A 16317-nucleotide genomic window follows, 5' to 3' on the forward strand; every position below is an offset into this window, starting at 1 on the left:
CGCCAATCACGAAGCCTATAGATAGTGTTTTCAATGCACCAACCTGGAGTCTGTGAAGGAGCATGGCAGCTCATATCACCATAGGACGCATTGGAGAAGTTTATCAAGAAGACCTCAAGGACACTATCTACCAGATTTGCGGACGCCGAGATGAACAATGGGAGTTAGTCAGCACCAAGAAGGATAGATCCATTGCATCTTTCATCCAGGAGTTAAACCAGCACATTCGACGCCATGAGAATCAGATGTGCAATGATATGATAGAGTTGAAGAATGCAAAGGCAAGGATCATCGAGCTAGAAGGAGAACTGAAGTCTACACGCAAGGACTACATGGACGAGATCGTAGCTCTAGCAAGACACAATGGCGATCTTAAGAAGGAGATTGAAGAACTCAAGGAGAAGTTAGCATCCAGGAAGGAAGACATGTACGTCGCATGTCCGGATAACTACATAATCATCGACGACACCGATTCGGATCCAAGTGAACCCGACTTTGAAGACGAAGCTGGAGCAGATATCATGGAGTCTTCCATCGGTTCAAATTTTTAGATGACCACCAGATAGTAGTAGTATTCCCCCATGTAAACACAATAGTTCGAGCACTTTTGCGATAGTTAGACCGTTTGTAAGCCCTTGTTTGATTGAATGAAGTGATTTTGTGTGCATTTGCTCATGAGCATATGGGTAGTGTTTTCCCTTTAGACCTCCCTCTATTCTTAAATCCCATCTCTTCTAAACCCTCAGATGCCTCCAACCCAAGCCCTTAGGTCACTCATGTTAGTAACCTCGCCAGGAGCAGAGTATGTAGCAAGTTTATGGTGTGATCGGTTACCATTAAGGATTGGTAACTATGTTTTTCCCTCAGACCTAATAGTATTGGAATCTCAAGGATTGGATGTGATATTAGGCATGGATTGGTTATCAAAGTATAAAGGGAATATTGAGTGTGCTAGTAAGTCAATTTTGCTTACCACACCAGAAGGGAGAAGGATCAAGTATGTATCCCGGCATGTGCCAAACAGGACACAAGTAAATTCCTTATCAGGAGTTGTGCAAGAGGAAGTACCAGTGATAAAGGATTTTCCTGATGTATTTCCTGAGGAATTGCCAGGCATGCCACTGGATAGAGACATTGAGTTTTTGATTGAGTTATTGCCAGGTACAGGCCCAATATCGAAGCGACTGTACCGGATGCCAGCAAAGGATTTGGTAGAAATTAAGAATCAGATTAAGGAGTTATTGGATACAGGTTACATTCGCCCAAGTTCTTCGCCTTGGGGATCACCCGTACTTCTAGTGGAAAAGAAGGATGGATCATTAAGGATGGTTGTAGATTATCGGGGATTGAATGAAGTAACCATCAAGAATAAGTACCCACTGCCAATGATCAACGATCTGTTTGATCAGTTGCAAGGAGCTAAAGTGTTTTCCAAGATCGATTTGCGATCAGGGTACCATCAATTGAAGATTCGAGAGTAGGACATACCCAAGACTATGAGTACACCGTTATGTCATTTGGATTGACTAACGCACCTGCCTATTTTATGAACCTGATGAACAAAGTGTTTATGGAGTTTTTGGATAAGTTCGTTGTAGTTTTCATTGATGACATCCTAGATTATTCAAAGAATGAAGAGGAGCATAAGGAACATTTGCGTTTGGTTTTGGAGAAACTAAGGGAACATCAGTTATATGCCAAATTCAGCAAATGCGAGTTTTGGTTAAAGGAAGTTGGATTCCTCGGACATGTTATATCTGGAGAAGGTATAGCAGTTGACCCCACAAAGGTTGAGACCGTAACCAAATGGGAAGCACCAACAATAGTTGGAGAGATTCGGAGTTTTCTTGGACTCGCAGGATACTACCGGAGATTCATTGAGAACTTTTCAAAGATTGCAAAGCCTATGACTGAATTGTTGAAGAAGGATACTAAGTTCAAATGGACTGAGGAGTGTGAGGCTAGTTTCCAGGAGTTGAAGAAACATTTGGTTACCTCACCAGTATTGATTTTGCCAGATCAGACCAAGGATTATGAGGTGTATTGCGATGCTTCACATCGAGGACTTGGAGCAGTGCTTATGCAAGAAGGGAGAGTTGTTTCGTATGCTTCACGACAACTAAAGCCTCATGAATTGAATTATGCTACGCATGATTTGGAGTTAGTAGCCGTAGTGCATGCATTGAAGACGTGGAGACATTTCCTCATTGGAAATCATTGTGAGGTGTACACGGATCACAAGAGTTTGAAGTACATTTTCACACAGAAGGAGTTGAACCTCGGACAAAGGAGATGGTTGGAGCTCATCAAGGATTATGATATGAGATTGCATTACCACCCCAGAAAAGACAATGTAGTAGCTGACGGATTGAGCCGTAAGAGCCATGTCAACACCCTAGTGACGGGGAAAATACCAAAGGAGTTAGCAGAAAACCTTCGTGAGCTATGTTTGGAAATAGTTCCGAGAGGCTATGTAGCAGCATTGGAGATTCAGTCAACATTGATGGATAAGATCAGAGAAGCTCAGAAATCTGACAAGGAGATTACTGCTATAAAAGAGAAATTGAGCGAAGGAAAAGCAAAGGGATTTCGTGAGGATGAGCACGACACCCTATGGTTTGAAGACCGTGTTTATGTGCCCAATGACCCGGAGATCAGGAAATTGATTTTGCAAGAGGCACATGATTCACCGTATTCGATTCACCCAGGGAATACCAAGATGTATTTGGATTTGAAGGAAACATTCTGGTGGACCGGAATGAAGAAGGATATTGCAGCATATGTAGCAGTTTGTGATGTATGTCGGAGAGTAAAGGCAGAGCATCAGAAGCCAGCAGGATTGTTACAACCATTGCCGATACCCGAATGGAAGTGGGATAAGATAGGCATGGATTTTATCATAGGACTACCCAGGACGAAAGCAGGCTCTGACTCGATATGGGTAGTAGTTGATCGTTTGACAAAGGTAGCACATTTATTCCAGTAAAGACCACTTACACCAGTGCTAAGTTGGCAAAGATATACATGACTAGGATCATTTGTTTGCATGGAGTTCCGAGGAGTATCGTATCAGATAGAGGAACCCAGTTTACCTCAAAGTTTTGGAATCAGTTGCATGAAACTTTAGGAACCAGACTAGAGTTCAGCACAGCTTTTCATCCGTAGACAGATGGACAGATCGAGAGAGTCAATCAGATTTTGGAAGATATGCTGAGAGCTTGTGCACTAGATTATGGATCTAGCTGGGACGATAACTTGCTGTATGTGGAGTTTTCTTATAACAACAGTTACCAAACCAGTTTGAAGATGGCACCTTTCGAAGCTCTATACGGAAGGAGGTGCAGGACACCGTTGTCATGGGACAAAGTTGGAGACCGTCAATTCTTTGGACCAGATTTGATTAAGAAGTCTGAACGGAAAGTTAAGTTGATTTGCGATAGGCTCAAGGTAGCCCAGTCCAGGCAGAAGAGCTACGCAGATTCAAAACGCAAGGAGACAGTTTACGAAACCGGAGACAGAGTTTACCTTCGAGTATCCCCACTTCGAGGAGTTAAGCGCTTTGGAGTTAAGGGAAAGTTAGCACCGCGTTTCGTTGGACCGTATAAGATCTTGCAGCGAATGGGAGAAGTCGCTTATAAGTTGGAATTGCCAGAGGGACTGTCAGGAGTTCATGATGTATTCCATGTTTCTCAACTGAAGAAATGTCACGCCGAGATGGCAGAGATACCGCTGAGAGATACAGTGCCGCTTGAAGCGATTCAGTTGAAGGATGACCTAACATATGAGGAGAAGCCAGTCAAGATTCTCGATTTTGCCAGCAGAGTTACTCGCAGCAAGGTTATCAAGTTTTGCGAAGTTCAGTGGAACCACCACTCAGAGGATGAAGCCACCTGGGAAAGAGAAGAAGATTTGCTCAAGGACCACCCTCACATATTTTCTAGCCAACCCGAATCTCGAGGGCGAGATTCATCTTAAGGGGAGTAGGTTTGTAACATCCCAAATTTTCAATTTGGAATGTTATACACTAGATCATCATGCATATCATATTTTCATGCATTTTGGTTGATCCTAGAAATTTCACGCAACTCAAGGACCCACGGAGAGAGTTGGAGATTTCTTTATTTTCATATTTGAGAGTTTTCTCGAATTTGAAAAGAGGATCATTTGATTTATTTATTTCATCTTCAATTATTTTTCCAATATCAAAATATAAGAGAGGGAATAATATGACTTTCCCAAAATTGAGGAAAAATGAAGATTCAATAAATAGATCAAATTTTGTTTTCCGGTTTTGTTTGCATTTTATTTGGATAGGGAAAAATGCGCGTTTTCGAAAATTGCATTTTAGGCCCGGAGAAAAGTTCATTTTGTTCGGCTCATTTTTAGGAGTCGGAGAAAATTTACTTTAGAATTTTTGGAGCTCGGTTAGATTTTATTTTCTGTGTTTTTCTGCGCGCGGAACTATTTAAAAAAAAGGGAACTCCCACAGGCCAGCCGGGCCAAAGGCCCAGCCAGCCAGCCGCCCTCCCCAGCTGCGCGCGTGCGCAGGCGCCAGGCGCCAGTGCGCCAGGCCGCCGCCTCGCCTCTAGCCGAGTCCGGCTTGGACTCTGGCCGGTTAGCCCCTCCCCTTTCCTTGTTTCTTTTTCTTTTGCTTTCCTATTCCTACTCTATTTCTTGTCCCCTACCCCAAGTAACCCCCTCCCCTCACCAATATAAATACCCCAACACCCCCTCCCCCTCTAAACACATCAAATCAAAGCCCCAAATCCCAAGCCCTCCACCGCACCCCACCCCGCGCCCCTCACCCGCCGCCGCGCCGCCGCCGCCTTACATCACCGCCGCCGCCGCGCCGCCGCACCTTGCCCACGCCGCCGCCCCACGCCGCCGCCCACGCCACGCCGCCGGAGCCCTTCGCCGGAGACCTCGCCGGAGGTTGCCCCGCGTCTCTTTTCCTCGGATCGTTTTCTTCTAATCGTTCCGATTCTTTTCTTCTCTTTCGATTCGTTTTCTTTCCGGTTCTTTTCTAAACAGATCCGGTTTCTAGATCGGTTTTTCATTTCGGTCTTTTTCTCCGGAAAACCCTAGATCGGTTTACGTTCTTCGTTCGGACCATTCGTCTCAACGAACGTGATCACCGATTATTCCCCGGTTAACGACGCCCGTTCGTTTAACCGTTCATCTCTTTCTTTTCGTCGGATTTATTCCGCGTTCTTTCCGATCGCGATCTCAGATCCGATCTTCATTCTAGTCTTTCTTCTCGCTCATTTATCGGAATCAGGTGATTCAAGCGCCTGGAGTTTCGTTTCGAAACAGCCGTTCCGTCTAATCAACTTAAACAAGTTTTTGCCCCGGTAAAATTTGACCTAGTTTCAACTTGCTAGAACCGAGTTGTTTTCTTCCGCCGTTTGTTTTTCCGTTGTCTATTCGGTTCTTTCTTTCTTTGCAACCGGAGTTCTTAATTTGAACTTTCTGGTTCGTTCTCTCGTTCGAGTTTTACCTGTGCATTAGATGAGTACTTATTGTATGCTTGTTGTTTGTCTGCGATAGGTCACCCGGATTGCGCCGCTTGTTACTTCGAAACCCTAGGTCTCGCGGATCATCAGCAAGGCAAGTAACACTTTGATCATACCTTTTCTACAACCCAGTTTTATTGCATTAGATCAATCCTCACACATTGCATGATTAGGATCTAATTAAATTGTGGGATGGGAAGTAGATGAGGTAGTACCTATTACCTGTATTATTATGAAACCTTTGGGAGTTACTTCTATGTTTGCTATTTATGCCATGCTATGCTAGTAGACGTGGATTGGGTGAGTGATATCCATGACAGATGTGAGATATTTAATTAATGGTTTATCTAAGGTGGCAACCTAACACACATCTGGGTGGATTGAGGCACCTGATGTCTATCAGGACTTGCCTGTTTTTTTTCGGACCGACACCCAGGCTCAAAGGGATCATAAGATCTTTCATGCTAGAAACTTCCGTGTGCAGCCACAAGCCATTATGGGCTCTGGCATAGTTGACTAAGTCATGCGAACTCTTACGGGGTGGACTAGCAGATGTAGGGGTTATAGGTGGTACGGTCTACCCCACATGTAAGGTGCTAGCGCTTCTGAAAGACTGTGTCTCGGTCATCCGTCTTCTCAAACACCCTGTAGTGCGAGAAACCAAACGGAGGCGATCGAGTCTTGTGGGGAAAAGTGCGCAAACCTCTGCAGAGTGTACAAACTAATCATGATTAGCCGTGTCCCCGGTTATGGACATCTTGAGTATCTAGTACTTGAATATCTTTGTGAATCTCATCATGTTACTTCTAATAAATGTTGTTGGGTTTTAATTATTTTAATTGGGATTGAGAATGCTGTCAACCATTCTCAATGTTCAACCACCATGATAGTTAAATAAACTTATTCCTTTGCAGTAGGGAAAAACTGGCTTTACGCAAAACTGTAACCATAGAGCTTTCCACCAGCCATATATGCATGTAGTATAGCTATTTCATTCCATTACTCTCTATGTGTTACATTGCCAGCATATTCCATGTGCTGACCCGTTTTCGGGCTGCAACTTCTCATGTTGCAGACTTTTCAGACAACGAGTAAGGTGCTTTTAGGTCGTGGTTCTATACTCAGTGATGCCGCTGGAGTTGATGGACCCATTTACCTTCCAAGTCTGCCGCTGTTAACGTCACTAGATGGCCTTAAGCCATATTTATTGTAATAAGTTCTCTTTGACACAACGATGTAATAAGTGTGTGATTGCCACTCTGCTATAAATCCTTCAATGTACTGTGTGGTGTCAGCATTACTGATCCAGGGATGACACCTGAGCACAGAGCACTTGATCCATTCGGGTCGGGTCGCTACAGACGTCACTGAGTTGAACGTGTGCAGAACACGGAGGTGACGTGCGTTTGGTACTTGATCGGTTGAAGCGCGAAGAAGTTCGACTACATCAACCGCGTTGTGAAATGCTTCCGCTTACGGTCTACGAGGGTACGTAGACACACTCTCCCCCTCGTTGCTATGCATCTCCTTGGATAGATCTTTGTGTGTGCGTAGAATTTGGTTTGTTTTCCATGCAACGTTTGCCAATAGTGGTATCATGAGCCAGGTCTATGCGTAGATGAGATGCATGAGTAGAACACAAAGAGTTGTGGACGGTGATAGTCATACCGCTTACCACCAACATCTTATTTTGATTCGGCGGTATTGTGGGATGAAGCGGCCCGGATCGACCTTACATGTCAACGTACACGAGACCGGTTCCATCGACAGACATGCAACTAGTTTTGCATAAAGGTGATTGGCGGGTGTATGTTTCTCCTACTTTAGTTGAATCGAATTTGACTATGGCAGGTCCTTAAAGAAGGTTAAAATAGCAAACTTGATAAACCACTGTTGTGGTTTTTGCCGTAGGTAAGAACGGTTCTTGCTAGAAGCCCGTAGCAGCCACGTAAAACTTGCAAAAACAAAGTAGAGTACGTCTAACTTGTTTTTGCAGGGCATGTTGTGATGTGATATGGTCAAGACATGATGTGATATACGTTGTTGTATGAGATGATCATGTTTTGTAACTAATCGGCAACTGGCAGGAGCCTTATGGTTGTCTCTTTATTGTATGAAATGCAAATGCCGTGTAATTTCTTTACTTTATCGCTATGAGTTAGCAATAGTTGTAGAAGCAATAGTTGGCGAGACGACCATGACGCAACGATGGAGATCAAGGTGTCAAGCCGGTGATGATGGAGGTCATGATGATGCTTTGAAGATGGAGATCAAAAGCACGAGATGATGATGGCCATATCATGTCACATATTTTGATTGCATGTGATGTTTATCTTCTATGCATCTTATTTTGCTTAGTACGATGATAGCATTATAAGATGATCCCTTCACTAAATTTCAAGGTAAAAGTGTTCTCCCTGAGAATGAACCGTTGCTACAGTTCGTCGTGTTGAGACACCACATGATGATCGGGTGTGATAGACTCTATGTTCACATACAACGGGTGCAAGACAGTTTTGCACATGCGGAATACTTGGGTTAAACTTGACGAGCCTAGCATGTACAGACATGGCCTCGGAACACTGGAGACCGAAAGGTCGAACGTGAATCATATAGTAGATACTCCCTCCGGTCCTTTTTAGTCTGCATATAAGTTTTGTCTGAAGTCAAAGCATCTCTACTTTGACCAAATTTATAGAAAAAATATAAACATTTACAATGCCAAATCAATATTGTTAGATTCATTATGAAATGTACTTTCATGGAATGTATATTCTGTACAGTAGATGTTGATATTTTTTAATATATATTTGGTCAAAGTTTGTAAAGTTTGACCACACCCAACTCTAATACGCGGAGTAAAAAGGACTGAAGGGAGTATGATCAACATAGAGATGTCCACCATTGATGACTACCCCATCTCACGTGATAATTGGACATGGGTTAGTTGATTTGGATCACGTATCACTTAGATAACTTGAGGGATGTTTATTTAAGTGGTAGTTCATTAGTAATTTGATTAACTGAACTTAATTTATCATGAAGTTAGTCGTGATAGTATTTGCAAATTATGTTGTAGATCAATAGCCTGGGTTGTAGATCCCCTATTTTTCATATGTTCCTAGAGAAAACTAAGTTGAAAGATGATAGTAGCAATGATGCGGACAGGGTCCGTGATCTGAGGATTGTCCTCATTGTTGCACAGAAGAATTATGGCCTTGATGCACCGCTAGGTGACAGACCTATTGCAGGAGCAGATACAAATGTTATGAACATTTGGCAAGCTCGATATAATGACTACTTGATAGTTTAGTGCGACATGCTTTACGGCTTAGAACCGGACTTCAAAAACGTTTTGAACGCCAAGGAGCATATGAGATGTTCCAAGAGATGAAATTGGTATTTTAGACTCATGCCCGTGTCGGGATGTATGAGACCTTGACAAGTACTCTGCCTACAAGATGGAGTAATAGCTCATCCAGTGAGCATGTGCTCAAAATGTCTGGGTACTATAGTTGCTTGAATCAAGTGGGAGTTAATCTTCCAGATCAGATAGTGATTGACAGAGTTCTCTAGTCACTATCACCAAGCTACTAGAACTTCGTGATGAACTATAATATGCAAGGGATAATGAAAACAATTCCCGAGCTCTTCGCGATGTTGAAATCAGCGGAGGTAGAAATCAAAGAAAGAGCATCAAAGTGTCGATGGTTAATAAGACCACTAGTTTCAAGAAAAAGGGCAAGGGAAAGAAAAGGGAACTTCAAGAAGAATGGCAAGCAAGTTGTCGCTCCCATGAAGAAGCCCAAAGCTGGACCCAAGCCTGAAACTGAGTGCTTCTACTGCAAAGGAAATGGTGACTGGAAGTGAGTCTGCCCCAAATACTTGGTGGATAAGAAGGATGGCAAAGTGAACAAAGGTATATTTGATATACATGTTATTGATGTGTACCTTAATAGTGTTTGTAGTAACCCATGGGTATTTGATACTGGTTCAGTTGCTAAGATTAGTAACTCGAAACAGGAGTTGCAGAATAAACAGAGACTAGTTAAGGGTGAGGTGACGATGTGTGTTGGAAGTGATTCCAAGGTTGATACGATCACCATCGCACACTCCCTCTACCTTCGAGATTAGTGTTGAATCTAAATAAATGTTATTTGGTGTTTGCATTGAGCATGATTATTGCAATACGGTTATTCGTTTAAGTCAGAGAATAATTGTCGTTCTGTTTTCATGAATAAAACCTTATATGGTCATACACCTAATGTGAATGGTTTATTGAATCTCGATCATAGCGATACACATATTCATAATATTGATGCCAAAAGATGAAAAGTTGATAATGATAGTGCAACATACTTGTGGCACTGCCATTTAGGTCATAATGGTGTAAAGCACATGAAGAAACTCCATGTAGATGGACTTTTGGAATCACTTGATTATGAATCATTTGATACTTGCGAACCATGTCTCATGGGCAAGATGACTAAAACTCTGTTCTCCGGAACAATGGAGCAAGCTAATGACTTATTAGAAATTATACATATCGATGTATGCGGTCTGAGGAGTGTTGAAGCACGCAGCGGGTATCGTTATTTTCTCACCTTCACAGATGATTTGGGTAGATATGGGTATATATACTTGATGAAACACAAGTCTGAAACTTTTGAAAAATTCAAAGAATTTCAGAGTGAAGTGGAGAATCATCATAACAAGAAAATAAAGTTTCTACGATATGATCACAGAGGCGAATATTTGAGTTACAAGTTTGGCCTTAATTTAAAACAATGTGGAATTGTTTCACAACTCACGCCACCTGGAACACCATGGCGTAATGGTGTGTCTGAACATCGTAACCGTACTTTATTAGATATGGTGCGTTCTATGATGTATCTTACCAATTTACCACTATCATTTTGGGGTTATGTATTACAGACAACTACATTCATGTCAAATAGGGCGCCGTCTAAATCCGTTGAGACGACACCGTATGAACTGTGGTTTGGGAACCTAAGCTGCCGTTTCTTAAAGTTTGGGGTTGCGACACTTATGTCAAAAGGATTCGGCCTGATAAGCTCGAACCCAAATAGGAGAAGTGTGTCTTCATAGGATACCCTAAGGAAACAATTGGGTACACCTTCTACCATAGATCCGAAGGCAAGATCTTTGTTGCTAAGAATTGATCCTTTCTAGAGAAGGAGTTTCTCTCGAAAGAAGTGAGTGCGAGGAAAGTAGAACTTGATGAGGTAATTGTACCTTCTCTCGAATTGGAAAGTAGTACATCATAGAAAACTATTCTCATGATGCCTACACCAACTAGAGAGGAAGCTAATGATGATGATCATGAAACTTTAGATCAAGTTACAACTGAACTTCGTAGGTCGACCAAAGCACAATCCGCACCAGAGTGGTATGGTAATCATGTTTTGGAAGTCATGTTACTAGACAAAGGTGAACCTACGAACTATGAAGAAGCTATGATGAACCCAGATTCCGACAAATGGCTTGAGAGCACGAAATCTGAGATAGGATCCATGTATGAGAACAAAGTGTGGACTTTGGTGGACTTGCCCAATGATCGGCAAGCCATAGAAAATAAATGGATCTTCAAGAAGAAGACTGATGCTGATGGTAATGTTACTGTCTACAAAGCTCGACTTGTCGTGAAAGGTTTTCGACAAGTTCAAGGGGTTGACTACGATGAGACTTTCTCACCTGTAGCGATGCTTAAGTCCATCCGAATCATGTTAGCAATTGCTGCATTTTATGATTATGAAATATGGAAAATGGATGTCAAAAAGGCATTCCTTAATGGATATCTTCAAGAAGAGTTGTATATGATGAAACCACAAGGTTTTGTCGATCCTAAAAGGTGCTAACAAAGTGTGCAAGCTCCAGCGATCCATCTATGTACTGGTGCAAGCATCTCGTAGTTTGAATATATGCTTTGATGAGGTGATCAAAGCATATGCTTTAATACAGACTTACGATGAAGCTTGTATTTACAAGAAAGTGAGTGGGAGCTATGTAGCATTTCTGATATTATATGTGGATGACATATTGTTGATTGGAAATGATATAGAATTTCTGGATAGCATAAAAGGATATTTGAATAAGAATTTTTCAATGAAAGACCTCGCTGAAGCTACTTACATATTGGGCATCAAGATCTATAAAGAAAGATCAAGATGCTTGATAAGACTTTCAATGAGTACATACCTTGACAAGATTTTGAAAGAGTTCAAAATGGATCAGTCAAAGAAGGAGTTCTTGCCTATGTTGCAAGGTATGAATTTGAGTAAAGACTCAAAACCTGACCACGGCAGAAGATAGAGAGAGAATGAAAGTCATTCCCTATGCCTGAGCCATAGGTTCTATAAAGTATGCCATCCTATGTACCAGACCTATTGTGTACCATGCCTTAAGTCTGGCAACGGGGTACAATAGTGATCCGGGAGTGGATCATTGGACAATGGTCAAAATTATCCTTAGTTACCTAAGAGGACTAAGTAATTATTTCCCGGTTATGGAGGTGATAAAGAGTTCATCGTAAAGGGTTACGTCGATGCAAGATTTCACACCAATTAAGATGACTCTGAGTCTCAATCTGAATACGTATTAAAAGTGGGAGCAATTAGCTAGAGTAGCTCCATGTAGAGCATTGTAGACATAGAAATTTGCAAAATACATATGGATCTGAATGTGACAGACCATATGTATGTGACGCCCCCGATTCAATCATACACTAATCATACACGCAAACGTGTACGATCAAGATCAGGGACTCACGGGAAGATATCACAACACAACTCTACAAATAAAATAAGTCATACAAGCATCATATTACAAGCCAGGGGCCTAGAAGGCTCGAATACAAGAGCTCGATCATAGACGAGACAGCGGAAGCAACAAAATCTGAGTACAGACATACGTTAAACAAGTTTTCCTTAAGAAGGCTAGCACAAACTAGGATACAGATCAAAAGAGGCGCAGGCCTCCTGCCTGGGATCCTCCTAAACTACTCCCGGTCGTCGTCAGCGGGCTGCACGTAGTAGTAGGCACCTCCCGAGTAGTAGTAGTAGTAGTAGTCGTCGACGGTGGCTTCTGGCTCCTGGGGTCCAACGTCTGGTCGCAGCAATCGAGTATAGAAAGGGGGAAAAGAGGAAGCAAAGCAACCGTGAGTACTCATCCAAAGTACTCGCAAACAAGGAGCTACACTACATATGTATGCATTGGTATCAAATGGATTAAGGGTATCATATGTGGACTGAACTGCAGAATGCCGGAATAAGAGGGGGATAGCTAGTCCTATCGTAGACTATGCTTCTGGCCACCTCCATCTTGCAGCAGGATAACAGAGTAGATGGTAAGTTCACCAAGTAGCATCGTGTAGCATAATCCTAACCGATGATCCTCCCCTCGTCGCCCTGTGAGAGAGCGATCACCGGTTGTATCTGGCACTTGGAAGGGTGTGTTTTATTAAGTATCCGGTTCTAGTTGTCATAAGGTCAAGGTACAACTCCAAGTCGTCCTGTTACCAAAGATCACGGCTATTCGAATAGATTAACTTCCCTGCAGGGGTGCACCACATAACCCAACACGCTCGATCCCATTTGGCCGGACACACTTTCCTGGGTCATGCCCAGCCTCGGAAGATCAACACGTCGCAGCCCTACCTAGGCACAACAGAGAGGTCAGCACGCTGGTCTAAATCCTATGGCGCAGGGGTCTGGGCCCATTGCCCATTGCACACCTGCATGTTGCGAGGGCGGCCGGAAGAAGACCTAGCCTAGCAGGCGTTCCAGTCCAATCCGGCACGCACCGCTCAATCGCTGACATCACGAAGGCTTCGGCTGATACCACGACGTCGAGTGCCCATAATTGTCCCCGCGTAGATGGTTAGTGCGTATAGGCCAGTAGCCAGACTCAGATCAAATACCAAGATCTCGTTAAACGTGTTATCTTGAAATAACCGTGAACGCCGACCAGGGCCAGGCCCACCTCTCTCCTAGGTGGTCTCAACCTACCCTGTCGCTCCGCCACAAAGATCCACTCATAGGGCCGTCGGGACAAACGTCCTTTCGGACCCAATCCGTGAATCACTTGCGGGTACTCCTACGAGCCGACCCGTCTTTTGTCACCACAAGTATCATATATTATGTATAAGTACATACCCGTGACCACCTCCCAAGTGATCACGGCCCGATAGTATAGCATGGCAGACGGACAAGAATGTAGGGCCACTGATGGTAAACTAGCATCCTATACTAAGCATTTAGGATTGCAGGTAAGGTATCAACAGTTGTAGCAACAATGATAGGCTATGCATCAGAATAGGATTAACGGAAAGAAGTAACATGCTACACTACTCTAATGCAAGCAGCATAGAGAAGAGTAGGCGATATCTGGTGATCAAGGGGGGGCTTGCCTGGTTGCTCTGGCAAGAGAGAGGGGTCGTCAACACCGTAGTTGAACTGGGGGTCGCCGGCAGTCTCGGGATCTACCAAAAAGAAGTAACGGAGGGGGAACACAATGAATAACAAAGCAATCAAAGCAACACAAGGCATAACATAGCAATACGCGGTGCTAGGTGTGCCCTAACGCAGTACTAGGTGATACCGGGAAAGGGGGGAAACATCTGGGAAAGGATTCCTAGTGTTTCGTGTTTTCGGACAGATGAACCGGAGGGGGAAAGTTGCGAGTTCGATAGGTTAGGGATGTGTGGCGGACGAACAGGCTGCGCACCCGGATTCGTCTCATTGTTCTGAGCAACTTTCATGTTGAAACTAATTTAATCTGAGTTACGGATTAAAAGATATGATTTTCTAAATATTTTATTAATTTCTGGAATTTAATTAATTATTTAAGTTAATTCGAAATAGGATTTATGACATCAGCATGATGTCATGCTGACGTCAGCAGTCAAAGTTGACCATTGGCCAGCCAAGCAGACAGGTGGGTCCCGGTCGTCATAGACTGCTAACTAACTAAGAGTTAAATGGTTTAATTAGCAGGTTAATTAGGTTAATTAGTGATTATATTAATCTAATTATGATTAATTAACTTAATTAATGAATTAATTAAATTAAATTTATTTTTATTTTTATTTATTTTTATAAAAATCGTTCTGGGGGTGGGGCCCCACATGTCATAGGGCCAGGGGCACTGGCCCAGTGGTCAGTGGCCCTGGCCACAACGGGCACAGGCGCTGGGGCACTAGCGCCCGAGCGGGTGAACCCGGGGGGCAGGTGGAGGTCGCCGGGGCGAGGCCGCGGCTTTGGGGGGACTCGCCGGCCGACCGCGGCGGGCAAAGACGGACGTAGGGCGGCGAGCGGGACTGCAGGCGGCAGCCGCGGGAAGGCTGGGCTAGGCGTGGAGATGGGGTGCGGCCAGCGGTCAGAGGCGGGACGGACGGCGGGTGTGCAGAATGGCGCGTAGAGGAGCCGGGCACGCGGCGAGCCGGCGCGGCTGTGGCCGTGCGGGCGTGCGCGGTCCGCGGCGACCACCGGCGGGGCACAGGGCAAGGTGGATGGAGGTGCGGACGACGATGGTGAGCGGCACGGCACGGGCGACTACAGGTGTTGGGGGCGTGCGGGGGGAGGCAGCGGCGGCACAGCGGGCGTGCGCGTGGAGGGCATGGCTCGGCACGCGTATGGGGCGATGTGCGCGTGTTGATGTGGACGGCGCCGGCGACAAAGGGGGGAGGAGGAGCGGGAGGTGCTCACGGCGGCCGTAGGGAATGGGCAGTGGGGCTCGGGGTGGTCGACGAGGATGACGGCGATGCAGGGGAGGAGGCGACGAGGGCGTCCGGCGAGGAGAAGGGCGGCGACGCAGCTCCGGGCGGTGGTGGTCGACGCAGCAAGGGGAAGAGGCATCGACGCCCTCGTTCGAACCCCACCCCGATCCAGATGGGATCGAGAGGTGGTGGGGGAAGAGGGGGAGGGGAGAGCGACGTGGGGGAAGTGGGGAGTGGATAAGGTTTCGGGTGGGGTGTGCGAGGGGATAAGGGAGTAGGGGGGTGTGGCCGGTTGGGCCGGCCTGGTGGGTCATGGCCCAGTTGGGCCGGTGGCCTGCTGGGCCGGAGCCCAGTGAGGGGGTTCTTTTTACTTTTCTTTGTTTTCTGTTTTGTATTTTATTTTTCATTTATTTAATTTTCTGTTTTCTATTTAGTCCCAGCTATCAAATAAATTTTGTTGAATACAAAACTTGCCACATAAATATTGGGTCATATAATGGAGCTGCACGCAAAGTTTCAAAACATTTTGAAAAGGATAAATATTTGTTTATTTTTAAATGGTTAATTTAAATGTTGTTTGCTCCTATTTTAAATATCGTAGAGGCCTATCAACATTCCCAATAATGTTGCTTGATGTTTGTTAATTGGTTAGTGAATACTTACAACCTTTTGAACATTTTTAATTCACTGTTTTATGAAATTATAATTTGACTTGTTATTTGAATTTGAATTTGATCTCAGTTTGAAACAAGTGAGGTTGATCAAAAGTTTAATTATGATGACCTGGCATGATTAGCAAGGGTTTACTGTAGCTTAATTACCCGGGCGTCACAATGTATTTTGCAAATTTCTATGTCTACATGGATCTGGACGTGATCATGTATTATTGCCTCTCTCACAAGCAAAATATGATCACATCTTAGTACACTTTGGGTGTTAATTGCATGGCGATGTGACCTAGATTATTGACTCTAGTAAGCCCTTTGGGTGATGGACACATGGCGATGTGAACTATGGGTGTTAATCATATTGCGATGTCAACTACTCCCTCCGTCCCAAAAAACATGT

The sequence above is a fragment of the Triticum aestivum genome, chromosome 3A, assembly GCF_018294505.1.
Source record: "Triticum aestivum cultivar Chinese Spring chromosome 3A, IWGSC CS RefSeq v2.1, whole genome shotgun sequence".
Classification (NCBI taxonomy): Eukaryota; Viridiplantae; Streptophyta; class Magnoliopsida; order Poales; family Poaceae; genus Triticum; species Triticum aestivum.